The sequence below is a fragment of the Tasmannia lanceolata genome, unplaced genomic scaffold, assembly GCF_043159265.1.
Source record: "Tasmannia lanceolata isolate RefF3 unplaced genomic scaffold, GAP_Taslan_0.1 ptg000026l, whole genome shotgun sequence".
NCBI classification, from domain to species: Eukaryota; Viridiplantae; Streptophyta; class Magnoliopsida; order Canellales; family Winteraceae; genus Tasmannia; species Tasmannia lanceolata.
In genome coordinates, this window is record NW_027518703.1 from 795,379 (window position 1) to 815,421 (window position 20,043).

Here is a 20,043-nt window from a genome sequence, read left to right on the forward strand (position 1 = left end):
GTGACGCGTTGAAATTGCTTAGCGAGAATATCCAAGTATTCATGATATGGCAATAGCTTTTCTTCTTTGGTTCTCCACTCTCCTTGAGTTTGGCAAATGATTAGCTTCGAATCTCCATATACGTCAAGATTCTCTATGCCTAAGGCCAATGCAGCCTCAAGCCCAACAATGCATGCTTCATATTCTGCCATATTGTTGGTGCAATTGAATTGTAACTTAACGGCAACGGGGACATGCTCATTTCGAGGCGACACAAGCAATGCCCCTACTCCTTGTCCTGTTTGGTTTGCTGCTCCATCAAAATAGAGGGTCCAACCAGTTTCTGGATACTCATCTTCAACCATCATGATCTCTTCATCTGGGAACATCGGCTTGAAATGCTGACTTTCTTCTCGGGGTGCTTCCGCCAATTGTTCAGCAATGGCTCGGCCCTTTACTGATTTTTGGGTTACATGAGTGATGTCAAATTCAGACAACAATAATAACCATCTGGCAGTCCTGCCTGTCAGGGCTGGTTTTTCAAAGAGATACTTCAGAGGATCCATCCTCGACAAAAGCAGGACCTTATGTGATAAAAGGTAATGCCTGAGTCGCTGAGTGGCCCAAACCAAGGCTAAGCAGGTTTTTTCTAGGACAGTATACTTTTGTTCATACTCCAACATCTTCTTGCTAAGATAATACACAGCCTTTTCATGCTTGGTTTCTGGATCTTGCTGTGCTAACATACAACCCATTGTGGTTTCTGTTACTGACAAGTAAAGCAGCAATGGATGCCCCGGTATCACTGGTGCTACTATCGGTGGCTCAGACAAACTTTGCTTTATCTTTTCAAAGGCCTGCTGACATTCCTCTGTCCATTCTTTGGAAGAGTTCTTCTTTAAGAGCTTAAAGATAGGTTCACAAGTTGATGTCAGATGAGCGATGAATCGCCTTAGGAACTGTATCCTTCCTAGGAATCCCCGAATTTCCTTCTCGGTTCTAGGCGGTGGCATCTCCTGGATAGCCTTAATCTTCTGAGGATCTACCTCTATACCCCTTTGACTCACCATAAATCCAAGCAACTTACCGGAGGTAACCCCGAACACACACTTGCTAGGATTCAGGCGAAGCTGGTATTTGAGAATTCTTTCAAAGAACTTCTTAAGGTTCGGGATATGATCTTTCCTTTCCTTGGCTTTTACAATCATATCATCGACATAAACTTCGACTTCTCTATGTATCATGTCATGGAGCAAGGCTGTAGCTGCTCTTTGGTATGTCGCACCGGCATTCTTAAGACCAAATGGCATTACCCGATAGCAATATGTCCCCCATTGTGTAATGAACGAGGTCTTAGCCATGTCCTCGGGTGCCATCTTAATTTGATTGTAGCCCGAGAAACCATCCATAAAAGATAGTAATTCATGCCCGGCCGTATTGTCCACCAAGATATCGATATGTGGTAGAGGGAAATCATCTTTTGGACTTGCCTTGTTCAAATCCCTGAAATCTACACACATTCTCACCTTTCCATCTTTCTTCGGTACAGGTACTATATTTGCGAGCCATTCTGGATATTCCACCACTTGCAGAAATCCAGCATTCAACTGCTTAGTAACCTCTTCTTCTACTTTCAGGACCCACTCAGGCTTCATTCTCCTTAGCTTCTGCTTTTTAGGTTTAATCCCAGGCAATAAAGGTAGCTTGTGCTGAACAATGTCTTCGCTCAACCCGGGCATATCTTTGTAGGACCAGGCAAAAACTTCTTTATATTCCTTAAGTAGGTTTATTAATTCATCGCGCTCTTCAGAGGATAGAGTATTTCCAATTCGTATTTCCTGTATTAAATCTTCTGTTCCGATGTTTATAATTTCGATTTCATCTTTAAGAGGCTGGGCTCGGCGCTCCTCCTCTTGTTTGAGCATATGCTGCAATTCAAGGGGAGTTTCGTCGATCCCCCCTTCCTCATCTGAGGAGGGAGTGTTATCATTATTATTAAAGTCAGAAGCAAACACAGAGACATACTGAGAATCAGATTTCATTGAATTGAAAGAAGTTACATCATTATCATTGGACTCATCCTGAACAGGTTCAGGATTCACATAGTAAATAAACTCAGAAAATGACTCGCCTGGACTAGGCACTGACACTGATTCACTCGACTTGACTAGACTTGACTTAGCAATAAAATAAGATGGAAAAACATCAGAACTCCAGTTTGAAAGATTTTCTGTTGCAGGTGCAATCTGACTCTGAGGTTCAGTAAAGGTATCATTACTCTGAATAACTGCCACTAGCATATCTTCACAATCTGTCTCTTCTTGTTCTTCAGAATAGTAATCAACATCAGGCACATTTTCTTCAAACAAAGATTCCAGCACATCTGGCTCAAGGTAGACTAACCAGTCCTCAACAGTTTTCTCAACATAATATATCGGCGGTTCTGTTTCTGGGAGAGCAAGGCCACTGAATATTTCAAAACCGGGTATCATGATCCCTGTCACTGAGTCATACCATGGTTCAGAAAACCCATAGTATGGAAACGTCTCACCTTCTTTGATAAAATGACCATTCATTGATAAGGGATATGGAGCCATTAGGAGTACCCTTCCGGTGCGGCGGATTTCTTCCTTCAATTTCAACAATTTTTCCATGGCTTCCTCCTCCTCTTCAGTAGGTACATATCCAAGACCGAAAATTCCATGGTTTGCTTTGATTGGGCGCCAGTGAGATGCCTTGCTTGGATCACGGCCCAAATTCATACCAGGGAAGTAGTTCATTTTTCTCATCATCTTGGCCACCACAGAACTGATGGCGAACGGCAAACACAACTCCTCCCGAGAGGCATCCTTGTAAGAGATAACAGCAACCTCGAATGCGAAACCATTCAAGTTGTAGTCATCTGCTTTTGCAACTGGAAGGATCAAAGTTTCTCCTGTTATTTGCCCTATTTCTGGCTCTTCATCACCTCTGACAGTGAACAACTTCCCATCTTTAATGAACTTCAATTTTTGGTGAAGGGTTGAAGCGACAGCACCTTCCTTATGCAACCAGGGACGTCCTAGAAGCATATTGAACGAGGCTTTGATATCAATAACTTGAAACTCAACCTCAAATTCTTGACCGCCCATAACGATCTTGGTGGTGAGGACTCCGACCACATTTCTTCGGGTATTGTCATATGCGAGGATACCAAGGGTTGATTCGGCAAAATCAGTGGGACCGAAACCCAAGGTAATGGCAGTTCTTAATGGACACACATTCAACGCGGATCCGTTATCTACCAACACAGATGGTACTTTCTTGCCTCCACAAACAATAGTGACATGAAGAGCTCTAGCATGATTCCGACCTTGAGGAGGCAGCTCTTGATCTGAGAAACTAATGGCCCTGGTGGCCTGGCTTAGAGCAACAACTTCAGCCAGTTGCTCCGGAGATATCTCTGAGGATACCTGTGTTGTATTCAATTCTTTTAACACAGCCTCTCTGTGTTTCTTTGATGCTATCAATAATCCCCATACAGATATAACAGCCTGAGTTTTCTTTAACTGCTGCACAACTTCATCATCTGGATCTTTCACATATTGCGGCTCCTCTCCTCGAGCCAATGCCCCTGGATTTTCGACTCTCAATTCAACAGGTTTGAAAATTCTTCCGCCCCTTGTCACATGTCTGACTTCATCCAATTCAGGCTCATCATAAGTGATAATTTGAGGGACTTGTGGCTCATAGGTGATTACCAAGGGAGGTACAGACTCTCTTAGGTGTGATTCATCACAGAATATGATTTGGGGTTCAGAGATGGGTTCTAAGGCACATATGAGGGTAAGAGGGTCAAACTCAGGATCTCCTATGGTTATGGCATTAACGGCAGCAGGAGGATTTGCATGACCAGGTAATGGGTTTTGGGTGACATTGGGTCTTGGCTGGAATGCAATGACTTTCTCATCAATGAGTTTCTGGATTCTAAATTTCAAGGCAATGCAGTTGTCAGTAAGATGACCAGGACCTCTGTGGTACTCACAGTGTAGGTCAGCTCGCCAACTTGCAGGTAGAGGATTGGGGGGAGGCCGGATGGCAGGTAAGGTTATGCGACCTGAAGCAAGACACTGCTTAAGCACCTCTGAAGATGGAATGGGAAGAGGGGTAAATTCTACCCGGGTTTGTTGCCGAGGTGCGGTTGCGGTTTGAGCATAGTCCATTACTAAAGGTTCTTGGGACCTAGAGGATTGAGCATTGGAACGGGAAATACTATTGACTTGGGCTGGAGGGGACTTTTTGAAATCTCTGGGGTTTGGGTTGCTACGGTTGAATACACCTTGAGCCATAGCCTCCTCTATCTGGGTGCCAGCCACGATGAAGTGTTTGAAGTCTGGATAGTATTGCAAAGACATGTGATACTGGAGCTGGGGGGAAATATTTTTCATGATTATCTGGACTTGTTCTTCCTCAGACGGGCGCTCCATCATCTGAGCTGCTATTCTCCTCCATCTTTTCACAAAAATCAAAAAGGATTCCCTCAAGTCTTGCTTTGTTCTCTCTAAATCCTTTCTGGTGATTTCTGTCCCATCATCATATTTGAATTGCCTGATGAACTGCTCGCCGATATCCTTCCATGTCCTGTAACGAGTCTTGTCCAAGACCATGAACCATCTCCTCGCAACCTTGGTTAGGGAAACTGGGAACAATTGAGCCATTTGCTCAGAAGATAACCCTTGAGGCTGACACATGATGGTGAACATTTGCAAATGTGTGATTGGACAACCCACACCATCATATTTGTCGAAATCGGGCATTTGAAAATTGGCAGGAAGGCGAATTTCGGGAAATAAAGTAAGATCACTGGGATTGAAACCACCCTGGTCTTGAAACTGAATGTCTTGAACTTTCCTGGTAAGAGTCTCTAATTTCTCCATAACAGACTTATCAACCATGGACTGAGAAGGCCTACTGTGATTCTCGCTGTACTGCTCTTTTTCTAAGTCTTCTTCGACTTTATCAGGGATATTGATGAACACTGTTTGGGCAGGTGCTACTGGAGTAGCTGCTTGGCGCATAGGCCCTTTATCCTTGGACAACGACGGTCCCAACTTTTCAGAAAGCTGAGCCTTGATAACTCGGTTTTCTTCTTTGAGTTCTTGAAGCTGTTGGAGAATCAAGGTAAGAGTATCGGTAATAGCAGCGGGTGGAAGACCATCTTGGTTGTCTGCCATTGGTGAGGATGAGGACGGGAAAGAAGGAGATGCTGGGGTTCTTAGAGAAGGTGGCGGAGAAACAGATTTCCTCTCTAACCGCGAAGAGACCCGAACCCAAGGAGTATTAGGGTTAGCTATGATGTTTATTGCCCTGTAATATCCGAAAGACATATTTTAAAATCAGAGAGAAGAATAGACGATGATGCACACATAGACAAAGATAATGAAAGAGAAGGATGGACTTTATTGATCAATCATTAAAATTTGAGTACATGGTTCAATCTTTCAAAGATAAACATGGAACTAAGCATTCTTTTTAGACTTCTTCTTCGGACGACAATCTTCCTCAACTGACTCCTTTAAAGGTTTGATGATTCTTGCATCCCAAGCAGATGAAACAGCTTTGACAATCTTGGGCTTGAGACCCTCAGGCGGATAGAAATGATGAAGGGGAGGCACAATGGATTGCTCCCTTCCATACTGACGCTGAATCCTGGCAGGAACATAAAAGGAAGTCTTTTTGAGACCAAGAAGGCGAACGTAGTTAGCTTCTCCGGTGTTGAAGACAGCTTCTTGGATTCCGGGAATTTGCCAATAAATCTGATCTTCTTGGCGAGAATTTAACCATTCAACCCAATCGCTTTTATGATCGAAAGAAACATCATGACGCCATTCACTGAAGGTGTATAACGTATGATCAAAATGGACAGGAGCTGCAATTTTTAGCTTGTGGCATAACCACACTTGAAGTAATGCAGGACATCCTGAGAAAGACCCAACGAAAGAGCGAATATAAGAGCTTGGACCTGAACTGGCACGAAGGTGAGCCATATCATCCAATCCATTGAAAGTTTCTGCAAGCATAGTAGGAATTGGATTGGCGCCACGATCCATTTGATCAACGAGGTCCAGAAGAACAGCTGACGCAAAGCGAGAAGGCTGGACAGTGAGGAACCTAGCAAAGGAGCAGAATCTCAAAGCGCGCCGTCGAGCTTTTTGAATATCAACAGCACCAATGTATCCAACAGGAGGGTAAATGTCAATCAGTCGCTGCATGGACACTTCTTGGCCTTTCATGAAAGAGTTCATGGATTCATCTGGATTATCCATCAAGCAAAGGAACAAAGGACGATAATCTGGAACACAGGATGGCTTCACTAGAGGGCCATCCACAGGATATTACCATTCTTCAAAGGTGGGACACATTTCTTGGTTGCCAAAACGGAAGACATGATGATCGGGATCCCAACACTCTGATGCGGCATAGAGCAATCCCCAATCGAGCTTGATGGTTGCCACGTAGCCGAAGAGATTTTTCTCTTGTTCACTTATGGCGTAGATATGGGATTCTCTTAATGTACCACGGATCCAATCAAGAATTGTACGAGTAGACATAGTGCCCGTAAGCCAAGAGAAGGGATATAAGAATGATCAGGATTACATGAACACGAGATTAGGATAAGTTCCTGCCAGTACAAGGAAAGTATGAATACATGATCGAATCACACGATAGAAGAATGAAAGGCATACGATCGAAAGATTAGATGAGATAGCATAAGATTGCTTTCAACGGATAGATCAAGAATGACTAATCCTATGAGATCTTTGGAAATGATAGGATTTATATCCTAACCCCTAAAGGAAATTTTTTTTTTTTTTTTAATCTCGCACATTTTAACAGTGTGACCTGAAGGCATCAACCCTAATCCTAATCAAGCGGAGTGGAGAGAGGATCTCGACTCATGACTTTGTTCGTGTACCTAGGACCGATCGTAGCCATTGGAAGATGGTCTACGGCCTAATCTAGACACAAATAGGCAGGATATCCTAAACTAGGCTCACACACGTGATGCACATGTGTTCGTATACTACATGCATGTGTGGGTTAATCTAGGGGTAAGGCCAAGAGTTCCCTTAGCGCGAATCCCTGTTCGATATACTGTACCAGTGTCCGGCGTATCAGTACGTGAACAAGAGATCCGTTTACGTACCATAATGGTACTAGGCTAAGGGTGGAATGCTTCTCTAGCACAGAGGCACCAGGTGATGAAATCCCAGTCAACGATGCTAGATAACACTCCGGGTTCCTAAAATAGGACGTGTGTGCACGTGAGATGCAGAGTTTAGATGCAAGTGATGTAAGTGTGTGCAATATGTTTGCGCAATCTATGATGCCTTCAGGTTTTGTTAGATTAAGTTTGAGTAAAGTGTGATGAGAAAATAAAACAAGACAAACTAATCTAACAAGTATAGAGTTTTTATGAGCCAATTAAATTAAATTCAAATGAATTATCTTTTGAAATTTTAATGAAGTTAGGTGGTCCCCAGCAGAGTCGCCAAACTGTGGTACCTAGCCCGTGAGGGAGTGTGGGGCGCGAGCCGCCACGCGCTCTCTCTTGGTCTCTCGTATCCACGCGATTGGCGTGTGTTTTTAATTGTTGATTGTAATTCGTCTTTTATGTGAACTTGGGATCACTAAGGCAATCCGAATTCCACACGAAAGAGACTGACAGAGTCGCCACCTAGATGTGGGATCTAGGACCCGAAATTAACCAGAAATCTAGACTCGCTACCTGGTTACGAGAATGGAAGGTATGGGGAGTTATCCGCCACATGCACCATTCCTGCCCGATAATCGGCCTTCGATTCCAAAAGCTAACTTTTTTAAATTTATTTTAAATGGCTCATTCAACTCTATGTTAATGTGCGAACTAAGTGACATGCATCCTATGATCTAATTTCAATGTGAATCCTAGATGTGTATCTTGATTTATTAATTTGTCTGGATTCATTCTAAGTGAAAGTTCTCCTAGAATTCTAATTTCATGGAAAGCCCTAAATGATTTGATTAAGCATTTACAAGAAAATTAATATCCAAAACACCACAATTTGTTGTGGTGCCGACTCGCGGGTGGTATGCCGTCAGACATCCAAGCTGCCTACGTACCCAAGCCTCACTGGGATCAGAGTCGACGTAGTTCGGTGCACCTAAGCTAAGTTACATATGCCTAACTCAACTAAGACACCGACCTAGACGGGATTGACTGTTTCAACAGTTTTAGGAGAAGTTATTTAATTCAAGTTGAGGATTTTATTATCTTAGGATTTCATCTAAGATGCTATATGATTCTCATCTAAATGCAAATGGTCCCTTAGACTAATGCAGGTTTGCCTTACATCCTAGTTTACTAGGCTTGTCCTAGGGAAAGATTGGGTGACTAGTGTAACTAGACCTATGGCACGGTTGCTATACATAGCAAGCGTCCGTGATGAGGCTGGACTCCTAACTCTAGGACTCTCTAAAACTTAGGACACGACACGACACCGGTGTTCCTAAATTGGGCTCTAAGGGTCCTTACGACGGAAACCGTGATCCAACGGTTCCGAAAGACACAAGACAAATCGATTTAAATTCTCGAGGTTAGTGAAAAAAAAATGGAAGAGATGATGAAATAGTGTGAGGGAATGAGAAAGATAGAGAAAGGTGCGACTGAACTTGGGAGTGCCAAATTGCCTACGTACCCCGCGATGGGGATCAAGCCACACGTAGTTCCGCTGGGGAGGTTGCTTGGATTTTGGAAAACAGGATTGGTATTTGGATCAGGAATCGGGTTTGTATTTGAGCATTGGACTTGAGATTCAGAAACATTGATTTAGCAATGGGATTTTGGAATTGGGAATTTGCATCAAAGAATTGAGCATATAGGAATCATCAAGGGTTTGAATTTTGGGAATTCAAAATGGGAGGGCTTATGAGATTCGGTCAAATGGATTCAGACATGCGACTCAGATTGTGTTGGGATATGACTTGGTTAGGCAAAAGGGAGGAAGTTCTATTAGGTGTAAAAGGGCATTAGTAGAATAGGGGAATGACTCGGTTGTGACATGGAAGGCCGCAACTTGGTCGAATGCGACTCGGTTGCATTGGGATGGGTTGATTAAGGAATTGGATTGAGTCAACTAAGGGGAGAGTCCAATCGGTTAAAGAGGTTGAGCATACTCGACTAGAGAGTTGGGTCAACTCGACTAGGGAGGTTGGCTAGAGTTGACTCAGTTGAGCTGGGTTGGGATCCCACTTGGATGGATTGTATTGGGGCGATTTGACTTAAGCTGCAGGTGGCCTGGCTGGGTTAGATTTAATGTAACCAGATTTATGGATAAATGGTGTGCCTCAGTGAGTGGACAAAGGTATGGCTTGGGTTGATGTGACTCGGTTGAGTTGTGCTAGGGTCAGGTTAGGTGGGGTTAATGGTTGAGTTGGATTGGATTGGGTTAATGGTCAAGGTCAAGTGCGGGTTGACTTGGCTTAGACTGGATTGGAACTGGTTGAGCGTGGATTGGGGTGCGGCTTGAGGTTTGGGTGGTTGGAGTATCTTAGGAACCAATAGGGCAAAGTGGCTCTTAAGGGGAATGAATTAATTGGGCCGAATGGGCCCGATGGCCGGGTTAACTGGGTTGGCCGGGTCTATTGTAGGGGTGTATGAGGGTACTGTTGGGTGGATGAATGAAAGGCATGTGGTGTATGATGTGTGGCTATGGTTATAGGGTTTAAGGCTTATGGGTATGGGTTTAGGTGTGGTTAATGGTTAGGTTGGATTGGGTTAATGGTTAGGGTCAAGTGAGTCGGGTCTAAGTTAGGAGCAAACCCGAGACTAGCCATGGTCTAACTAGGAGGAAGCAGGGTACAAACCAGGGTGCGGACCAGGGTGCACCAGGGTGCGAACCAGCAGGGAACCAGGGTGCGAACCAGCAGGGGAACCAGGGTGCAACCAGCAGGGAACCTGGGTGCAACCAGCAGCGAACCTGGGTGCAACCAGGGTCTAACCAGAGTGCGAACCAGCAGGGAACCAGGGTGCGAACCAGCAGGGGAACCAGGGTGCAACCAGCAGGGAAACCAGGGTGCAACCAGCAGGGAACCTGGGTGCAACCCGCAGCGAACCTGGGTGCAACCAGGGTCTAACCAGAGTGCGAACCAGCAGGGAACCAGGGTGCGAACCAGCAGGGGAACCATGGTGCAACCAGCAGGGAACCTGGGTGCAACCAGCAGCGAACCTGGGTGCAACCAGGGTCTAACCAGAGTGCGAACCAGCAGGGAACCAGGGTGTGAACCAGTATCGAACCTGGGTGCAACCAGCAACGAACCTGGGTGCAACCAGGGTCTAACCAGAGTGCGAACCAGTATCGAACCTGGGTGCAACCAGCAACGAACCTGGGTGCAACCAGGGTCTAACCAGAGGCTAACCAGGGGGAACCAGGGTGTGAACCATTAGGGAAAAATAAAAATGAAGATAAGATGGGTTAAGAGAAGAGGGAAACATGTATAACTTCAAAGTCTACCATCAAGAAGAATGAGTAAAGATTGATCCTAGATGCTTCCTAACATGGTTTTTCTTTTAAAGTAAAAGATATGCATGAAAACAGACCCTACATAGAATTGAAATAAATGCCTACCTCTTTGAAAACCCACTTTGTGTTTGATTTTTCTTTGATGTTAATTCCTTGAAGATGATTCCTTGCTTGATAATGACTGCTTTTGATATATATCACCCAACGTATCACCCGATCCGGCAAGGATGGCCGAACCCTTGAAGAGATGAGGGAGAGGGATGAATTTTCTAAGAGAGGGATTCTTTTTCTTCTTTTTTCTTGGATGGTGGGATGAGAGGGTATTTATAGGAGAATGGGATAGGAGGTTAGGTGAGGTTAGGTGAGGTTAGGTAAGGTTAGGTGAGGTTAGGTGAGGTTAGGTGAGGTTTGGGTGGTTAGGATGAGAGGAGAGGTTAGGTGAGGTTAGGTGAGGTTTGGATGGTTAGGATGAGAGGAGAGGTTAGGTGGTTTTGGATGGTGAGACCCAGGTCAAGATCTGTCATTGATCTAACGATTTACGGAAATCGGGTCTCGGAATGGAATCAGGGTCCGGGCTATGAAGTGACCCTAGCTTATTTTGTCCCGATTGATGATCCGTAAAGTCAGATCAAGATATTAATGACCTAAAACATATAAATCAATGATAGAGGGGGTTCTCACATGGATTTAACACACTAAATTCACTAATCAGGGTATTTTTCAATTTTTCGGATCTAATCATCTCACCAGGTACATCTCTTTATCATTTTGTTTTTTTCAAAAAATTTGAGGATGGATCAATATATTAGGTTATTGTTGGTTAAAGTAAAGCAAAATGTGGGTGTCTACACATCCACTAGCATTTTATTTTTAATTGCAAATATGATATAAATCCACACTTTCACTTGCTACCTAGAAAGCACGGGTACTCTCCCGGGCCTCCCGTACCCGTACCCGACACGTATTGGGTGCGGGTACGTTCGGGTACGCCCTGGGTACGTCCCGGGTACGTACCCCCATAATTAGAAAAATAAAAACCCCTTTTCTTGTAGCGGGTGCGTGTCGGGTGCGTTAGGGGTGCGCACCCACGCGTACCCGACACGTCCTGCTTCTCCTACTGGTCTGTAAACCCTCCCTGCTTCCTCTCTCTCCTTCCCTGCACTTAGTATTTCCTTCCCTGCACTTAAGTAAATGTCTTTACTATTTTATTGTCCATTTACTTAAGATTTACATGTAAATAACGGAATACCCCCCATTTGGATTTATTAAAAATAGTTTCAAGACCCAAATCTAAAAGGAAAAAAAGTCAACTCTCCTGTTCTAGTACAAAATTCGCAGAATAAGGGTCGGGTCAAAATTTTAACATTCTTAACTTCCAAACGGTGGGGTATTTTTCAAATTTTAAAAATTCATAAAATCTATCATGTCCAAACATTATTAAATCCCAAAAGTCCGGTAAAAAAAATCTCATAATTTGGTCTCTAAAAATTATTTATCTTGTCAGGCACTGGTCAACACACTGGCGACAGACTTTTTTTCAAATGAATGATGTATTTTTTTTGAAATGATGTATTGATGCCTCATGTTATGAAATATGAAACTTAATCACTTATGAAATGAAGAGTAATATTAGAATTTTCCATTTTGGTGATGTTATTGTTATTTGATTGCTCTCCAATTATTATTTTTTTAATTTTTATAAATATATAATAAAATATTAAAATATATTATTATATTCGGCGTACCCGAACGTACCCGCACCCGATTTTTTTGAAAAATCACGTACCCACGTACCCGTGTCGTGTCGTACCCGCACCCCGTACCCGTACCCGTGCTTCATAGCTTGCTACATTCTCAATGATATGAAATTCTATTTTTCTAGTTCTCTCTCTCTCTCTCTCTCTCTCTCTCTCTCTTAATTGTAGGTATGATATAAATCCACACATTCACTTGCCACCTTCTCAATGATATGATATTCTATTGTTCTGTTACGAACCCGAATCGGTTTGCAACGTAATTGATCTTCTTAGAGGGAAGATCGGCCTCTTGATCCACTTCGAGGGAGGGATAAGTCCTCCTGTGTGCACAAGACACAATTTCTCAAACTAGTTTCTTCATTGATTTCCATTAATAATAACATCTGCTTATATAAAACACTCAAAGATAAACATAGAAAGATCTTATGATAAGAATAGAATTAGCTAACTAGAGACTATCCTAATCTAACCTAACTACTAAATATATTAGATATGATCTTATTCACTAAAATATCTAATTAACCTATTCCACTAAGTGGGACCCATCTAGGTACGTATCATGCTCTCTCTCTCTCTCTCTCATGCATGTATGTATGAATGGGGTTGGGCCTGTAGCTCAATGGTGGAGGCTTTGTATTTCAACCTTGAGGTCGCAGTTTAGATCCCAGCTTACTTACCAAAAAAAATATATGTATATATATGCATTTTACATTTCTGCAAGTGAACAGATTGCTGATTTCTACGGTGTGACTTTGAATTAAATGATCTGAAAACATTTCTTATTGGGTGCATAGTTGATCTTCTTTTGGGGCCAATCTTGGCAGGACCCCATTGTTAGGCCACCTGATGAATGATGAGTTGAATTCAAAGGCTTTGCAAGCTCTTCAATCTGAGGTTCCTCTATGGAAGAACAATCCGAACTACGGAAAGGCAAATAATCAAATTTGAATGTTATGTATAGTTCCTACTTCCTACTGTTCAAATTTGAATGTTATGAATAGTCCCTATGCCTTATCTTATTTTCTATGATCAATTTTAGGATTTTTTTGGGGTATCGAGAACAGGTTCTATGACTGGACTTTTATATCAATTTTGGAGTGCGAATGACCAAATATGCTAAATAAATATATACAAAACAATGAAGAATAAATGGAGTTCTACATGTTAATATCAATTCTGCTTGAGAATCATGACATCCTTTTACAGATTTCATTCTTTCTTCATTATCGTCATCATCTTCTTCTTTTTCTTCTTTTGAGACAGTAAAAACTAAAAACCATCATTTTCCCAGATTGGTAGAAAGAAGCATACACAAATGCTTATTGAGAGCCCTTGTGAATCTCTTTGGTCCTCTCATACTAGTCTTCTTTCAGTGGAAAAACAATGACATTCAATGTGTTTGGTCCTCCCATGAAAATGCAGATTTGTTATAGTGCTGATTGGGTTTACTGACATGTATCCATGGACTTACCAGAAGTCCTGGCTATCTTTACTAGGGAGCCTTTTTTTTTTGTTTCTCCTGATTGGAAGACTTTTTATTAATAAAAGAAGAAGCATGAGCAATTTTGTCCCCAAGGGATGAGATCTATATAAAATATTTTGATTGCTTTATCTGGTTAGCCAAACTATCACCAAACATTGTTAGTTAGTGAGTCTCTAGATTTGCACCAAATCCCTCACCTGGTCACAACTCACAATCAGATCCAGTATCTAAGCACCACCCAAGGAACTTTCTTTTTAAGAGCTCCCTCTTTTCAATCCTCAAAGGGAAGAAAGAGGTTTCAGAGAAATTGAGAAACCGTTAGATTTTTCCAGCGATAAAATGTCTTGCATTTTCAGCCCCTTGTCTCTCTCTTATTCTCCTTCTATTTTGCCCAAATCCTCCTTTGCGCTGTTGGAGAATCTATTGCAGAATCCAAAATAGTTGGTGTTTCGAAACCTCTCCTTCTTCATGCGGTGCTTGGGGAAAAAGTTGAAAGACCCCTTGTTTGGCTTATGAGGCAGTAGGGAGGTACATGAAGAGTTATCAAATTATCTGCAAGAAGCATCCTTCTTTTCGTGAAAGATCAGAAAATGTTGATCTCATAGTTGAAATCTCTCTACAGCCTTGGAAAGTTTTCAGGCCTAATGGGGTCATTTTATTCTTGGACATTCTTTCCCCTCTTTCTGGGATGACTATATCTTTCGACATTGTAAAAGGAAAGGGACCAGTGATAAACAATCCATTAAGGAGTGCTGCTGATGTTGATCAAGTTAGAGAATTTGTTCCTGAGGAGTCAGTTCCATATGTTGCGGAGGCGTTGAATATATTGAGGGCAGAGGTAAACAATGAAGCAGCTGTACTGAGTTTTGTAGGGGCTCCCTTCACATTGGCATCTTACGTAGTTGAAGGTGGTTCATTGAAGCACTTCACAAAAATAAAGACTCTGGATTTCTCTCTGCCTAAGGTTCTACATGCTTTACTACAGAAATTTCCAAGCTCTATGAAGAGTATATCCGTTACCAAGCAGACAATGGGGCTCTAGCAGTTCAGATTTTTTACTCTTGGGCAACAGAACTTAGTCCTGAAGATTTAGAGGAATTCAGTCTCCCATACTTAAAACAGATTGTGGATTCTGTTAAAAGGACAAATCCAGACTTACACTTGATCCTTTATGCAAGCGGGTCAGGAGGCCTATTGGAGAGGCTGCTATTAACAGGCGTTGATGTTGTTAGCTTGGATTGGACACTCGATATGCAGAAGGTCGGACATGAATGGGATCTAATGTGGCTGTCCGGGGTAACATAGATCCTGGTGCACTTTTTGGGTCGAAAGAGTTCATCTCCAAGAAGATTTATGATACAGTAAAAAAGCTGGCAACAGTAAACATATTCTGAATCTCGGCCATGGCATTGTAGTAGGCATGCCTGGGGAAAATGTCGCACACTTTTTCGAAGTCGCCAGAGGAATTACGTATTAAATTATGATTAGTTATTGCTTTTTAATGACTTTTCGATGCTTGGGTTTCTTTGATTAATGTGAATTAGCTGAATGTTCTTCTTGTAATCAATATCAGTTCCCTTAAGATTAGAGATCGTAGAGAGACAACTCAAAGATGAAATTTTGTAGAAGACTGAACTTCCTGTTTAGTTTTATATATGATGAGATTAATTTTAATGAAATAAAAACAAAACAAAAAAAAATAAAATCTTTTTAAGCATTTTGAAGCAGTTTCTTCAACAGGGATACCAAAAAGGAAGTAGAATTTAGCTTTTAGAATCTTGAAAGACTCCCCTAAAGCTTGCAAGGATTGGAATTAACCTTAGTGAATCCACCAACGTTCTGTTTGATTTTTTTCCTTTGCAATGGGGCCGAAGAACTAGGGGCCTGCTGAAGAACATGGGTGGAAACTCCCTACAAGAGTCTTTGCTAGGTTCCCTCATCGAAAAAATAAAAGGAAAATTCTATATCTGAAGACACCATAGTTTAATACCTTGCCCTTGCAAGTTGCAACTGATCCAGTTACAATGCCATGTTGCTTATTGTAACCACTGCATTTTCTCATATTAGAATTTAAAGACAATTCTTATGAGGGAATGGGGACTTATGGCGATGATAAATTCTCTTCACAATGAGATGTGAGAACAGTTGAACCAGGGTTGTCTTTGAAATATCAATTTCAAGAAGCCAATGGACTATTGATGGGTGTTGGGCAAACTGCCCACAACTGCCATGAGTCGACTATGAAATCTTGTGCGAGCCTTGTTACAATCAGTCGGATCACAACTAATATCTTGTAGATTTATACATACAGACAGGATCAGAAGAATTGAATCAAATACAATTACTGGGATCTGTTTTCTGATGGTTAATCTGTTAATCAGACACTAAAATTAATGTGTACATTAAATAGGATGGAAAAAAATCCCCCTAATTCATAGTAGATGGAGTAGTAAAAGCATATGTGACAATTTTAGACTTTTCAGTAGTTGAATGCTAAGCTTGGCAAGAAATCACTACAGTTAACTGCTTGGTAAGAAACTAATACAGTTGACTAAATTCCATTGCTGCATTCTTTCATTCTGCCTATATTTTATTTTATTTCCTTTAAGAAATTATTATATTATTGTCGTTTTATTTTTTTGAAGGTTGCTTGGTTGAGCAAGTTTATTATTGATATGTGGCCTTGCATGGGATAACGTGTGTTAATGTTAAGATACTTTGTTTTTTTGAAATGAGCTGATTATACATGATTTAACTATTTTATTGGGTGTGATATGGCATCCCCATTTAGGCTGTCATGTATTCTAAACTCATTCTCTGTTTGATTTCTGACTACAGGCACTATGTAGTACAATAAGAAGCATGTCAGAACTGATATCTGAACAGTACATTGGGAGGTTTTATATAGAATCTACTGCATTTAAAAGTCTAACTCTTGGGTTCTCCTCCCTACCATTCCTTTTGCTTATTGGCATTAAATTGCAGCTCTCCATTGTCTTTTTCATTTCTTTGCTCTCCACTGTTCTTTTCATTTTTTAATTTCTTTTTTTTTCAGAATCTGTTATTTTTTATTAGACATGACAAGGATCAAGTATTAGGATACTCTAAATATCATCACATATGTTTATTGAGGCTCCGTTCCTTTCGACGTAAGAATGAACAAAAAACAAATTTTACGTCCATTCTTACGTCGAAAGGATCGGAGCCTGAGAGAAACAGTATTACCCGAGAGACTACTCGATTTAGTACATGCATGGTAAATTTTGGGAATGAAAGATCTTCAGTCAGCTTCAAAATTAGGGATTGCAATGTTTGTCTAGTCCATTCTTGCAAGAAATTACAGAAGAAGACTATTGTTCATTTTGTCATAGAACGATACCGTCTAGAAAAAAACATGAGGCCAAAATACCCTGCTAACTAGCTTATTGAACTTCCCTTATAGGATGAATAGCTTAATAACCACTTGATTGTAATAAAATATGGGTTTTATGATGTTGTGATATACAAGAATTAGTAATTAGTCTCATTTGAGATAGTATTTTGCCAATCAAATTTTTTTTTTACTGTTCTTTCTACAATTTTGGTCCATCTAAATGAAGGTTGTTAAGCCTCAATTAGTATTTATGTTTTTTTTTTTTTTTTAAATTCTATCACTCATTATTGTTATTTACATTAGTAGGATGGGGTCCATCATTTGAGCGAATCACCCATTGGCTTTTTTAGCTATGATCTGATCATGCATGATTGGATCATGTTTGTACATGGCCGATGTGTTAGTCATGCATGTATTTCAAGTTTCACCCTTGTAAATGGACTTTAAAAAAAGGTGTTCCTTTAGCTCCTCCCTTGCTGGAGTGTACTTTGATTGTGTGGTTTTTTGAATTTACTATTGATTTAGATCACATTACTCAGATGGTGTGTGTGATTCTGTTTATGGTTGAGTGGTTCCACCCGAAGGAGTGTCCACTTTCACTTATGGCCTTGGACCCATGTTTATTTATTTATTTATGAGTGGATTGACCAACTGTTACTGTGAGTTTGGCACTACTTCTAAGTGAGGGAGATGACTCCTTAAAGTGGGAGTGATCCATGACCATGATCAATGGGTGATGTTTTGCAGAGTGAATTAGTCTACTCGATTATTTAATATAGAATGATTTGTCAGGTGTAGTTTTCTAATAAGAATTAACCTAAGAAAAAAGACTCCTCCGTTTCTGCATTGGTGTTTGGTACTTTGATTGATCTACTGCTAGAGAGATGATCCTCTAAGTCGGTGAAAGCCCTCTTCACCATGTTTTTTATTCTTCTTTTGCAGATCTCTTGACCTGTTACCACAATCAATGCACCATCCTTTCAATCCTGACCATCCAATCAATGAGCCGCGTAAATATTTGAGAAATTGGGTGTTTTCCCATCATTAGCTTGTGTTTGGGTGGCACTATATGCAATGAATGATCGGATCGTTAGATCATTTTGATCGGTGAGATTGTTGGAATGTGGGCCATTCGATGTGTGGTCCATTAATTTGTCAGTGGGGCCCTTGAGAGACTTCTACATCATTTTGTTAATATTAAGGGGCCATTTGGATACGCGGATTTTAGAATCCGGGATTTCTTCAAAATTGTAGATAAGAGACGAGAAGAAGCGGACCAGCTGTCGTTTTCTGATTTCCCGCCCTTCTTTCCGTCAGCAAGAGAGTAGCAGATCATCCTATGTTTCCAGGTTTTAGAAATCTCAGGATGCGGGAGAGATTTCAAAAACCTGAATTTCTTACTTAAAATCCAAGAAACGCTGTCCGGACAGCGTACAACAGCTTGATCATGAACCTTCTTTTACACTGTTTTCAAACAAAAACTTGGATTCTAAAAGCCGCGTATCCAAACTGCCCCTAAATATCCAAAGGCTGATTGTGGATAGTTGAATCAGGAATCGAAATCAGTATCCTATTCTTATTGATTGCCAAGCAAAGAGAATGGGAAAAAAAAATGAAAAATTTCAATAAAATTTATATGCCAACCAAGGAAGAATCAGAATACCACCTCTTGGGAATGGAAACAAATTCCAGCATTTTCCCCATTTAATTCTGCTGGATGTCATTTCCACCCCTTGATTCCGTTCATATTTTTCCTGTGAAATCCAATAGCTCATAGTGTGTGGTTTTCTTGTAAACTTATATGCAAATAATGGACATAATACTATTAGGTCTATCTAAATTAATGGCATCCACTGGCCTTAAGTCTTAACATCTCATATGGAAATAAAATTCACTTTAAATGCCCATTATTTTCAAATAAGGTTAGATTTTTTTTTTGGTATCCAAGGATCCCTAATTTCTAAGTCATCATATAGTCTTCTTATGTAAGTTCGGTGGAACAAATGAAGAAAGATACCTGCTTGGGTTTCTGTAATTTAGTGTTATAAGTTTTAATTAATAAAGAAGATACCTATATCACAATGATCCGTTGTCGTCCAGCCCGGTTAGGATATCTGGCTTTCACCCAGGCGACCCGGGTTCAAATCCCGGCAACGGAAATTTTTTTTTTTCACCTTTAATATTTTTTTGGCTTGAGGGCCCACTTTACAAGTGCGGATATTTTAGGCAGGTCATAATCATATGGTAGCGATAATCAGTTTAGTGTGACATGTGACAGGTCACTTACCCCGCGACCCCCCTATCTATCTCTCTCTCTCACACACACACAAGTGCTGATATTTAGGCAGGTCATAATCATATGGTAGCGATAATCAGTTTAGTGTGACATGTGACAGGTCACTTACCCCGCCACCCCCTATCTCTCTCTCTCTCTCTCACACACACACATACACATATAAAAGAACAAGCAACTATCTCAACATCCTTATCTTCAATTTCTAACCAAACCCATCAAAGCTTCATTTTCCTCCATTTCTAACAAATCATCTCTCTCCCTGTTTAAATTGCAAGGAAACATTTTTGACAGGAAAATTTTCTTGGATTTATTTTTCTTCTCATGATTTATGGGGAAATAATATAGTTATGGTTAATTTAGAGGAATATCGGTTCATCTAAATAAAAATTGAATAGGGTTGGTTCAAAACTTTTCCAAAAATTTCTCCAAATCCAAACATAGTATACCGCTTTCTCTCTTGTCACTGCAATAGGGTGGTTGAGCATTGAAATCCCATCACAAAACCATGAATGATGGTTCATTTTTTTTCCCTTCTTTCATTCATTTGATGGCCGTTGGGCATTGAATGATTCAATTAAATGCTTTCTCCTAAACTCATTTCAGCACAAAGCAGT

The 20,043-nt window shown here is 41.0% G+C and overlaps 1 non-coding gene and 1 pseudogene across 1 annotated transcript; both read left to right on the top strand.

Annotated features, from left to right (window-relative positions):
- Positions 1 to 14,099: 14,099 nt before the first annotated feature.
- On the top strand, positions 14,100 to 15,237 carry LOC143858367 (uroporphyrinogen decarboxylase pseudogene; annotated as a pseudogene).
- Positions 15,238 to 19,218: 3,981 nt separating this feature from the next.
- Positions 19,219 to 19,292, top strand: TRNAE-UUC (transfer RNA glutamic acid (anticodon UUC)). Its single transcript has one exon. It is a non-coding gene; the product is annotated as a tRNA-Glu (tRNA).
- The last annotated feature ends 751 nt before the right edge of the window (positions 19,293 to 20,043 follow it).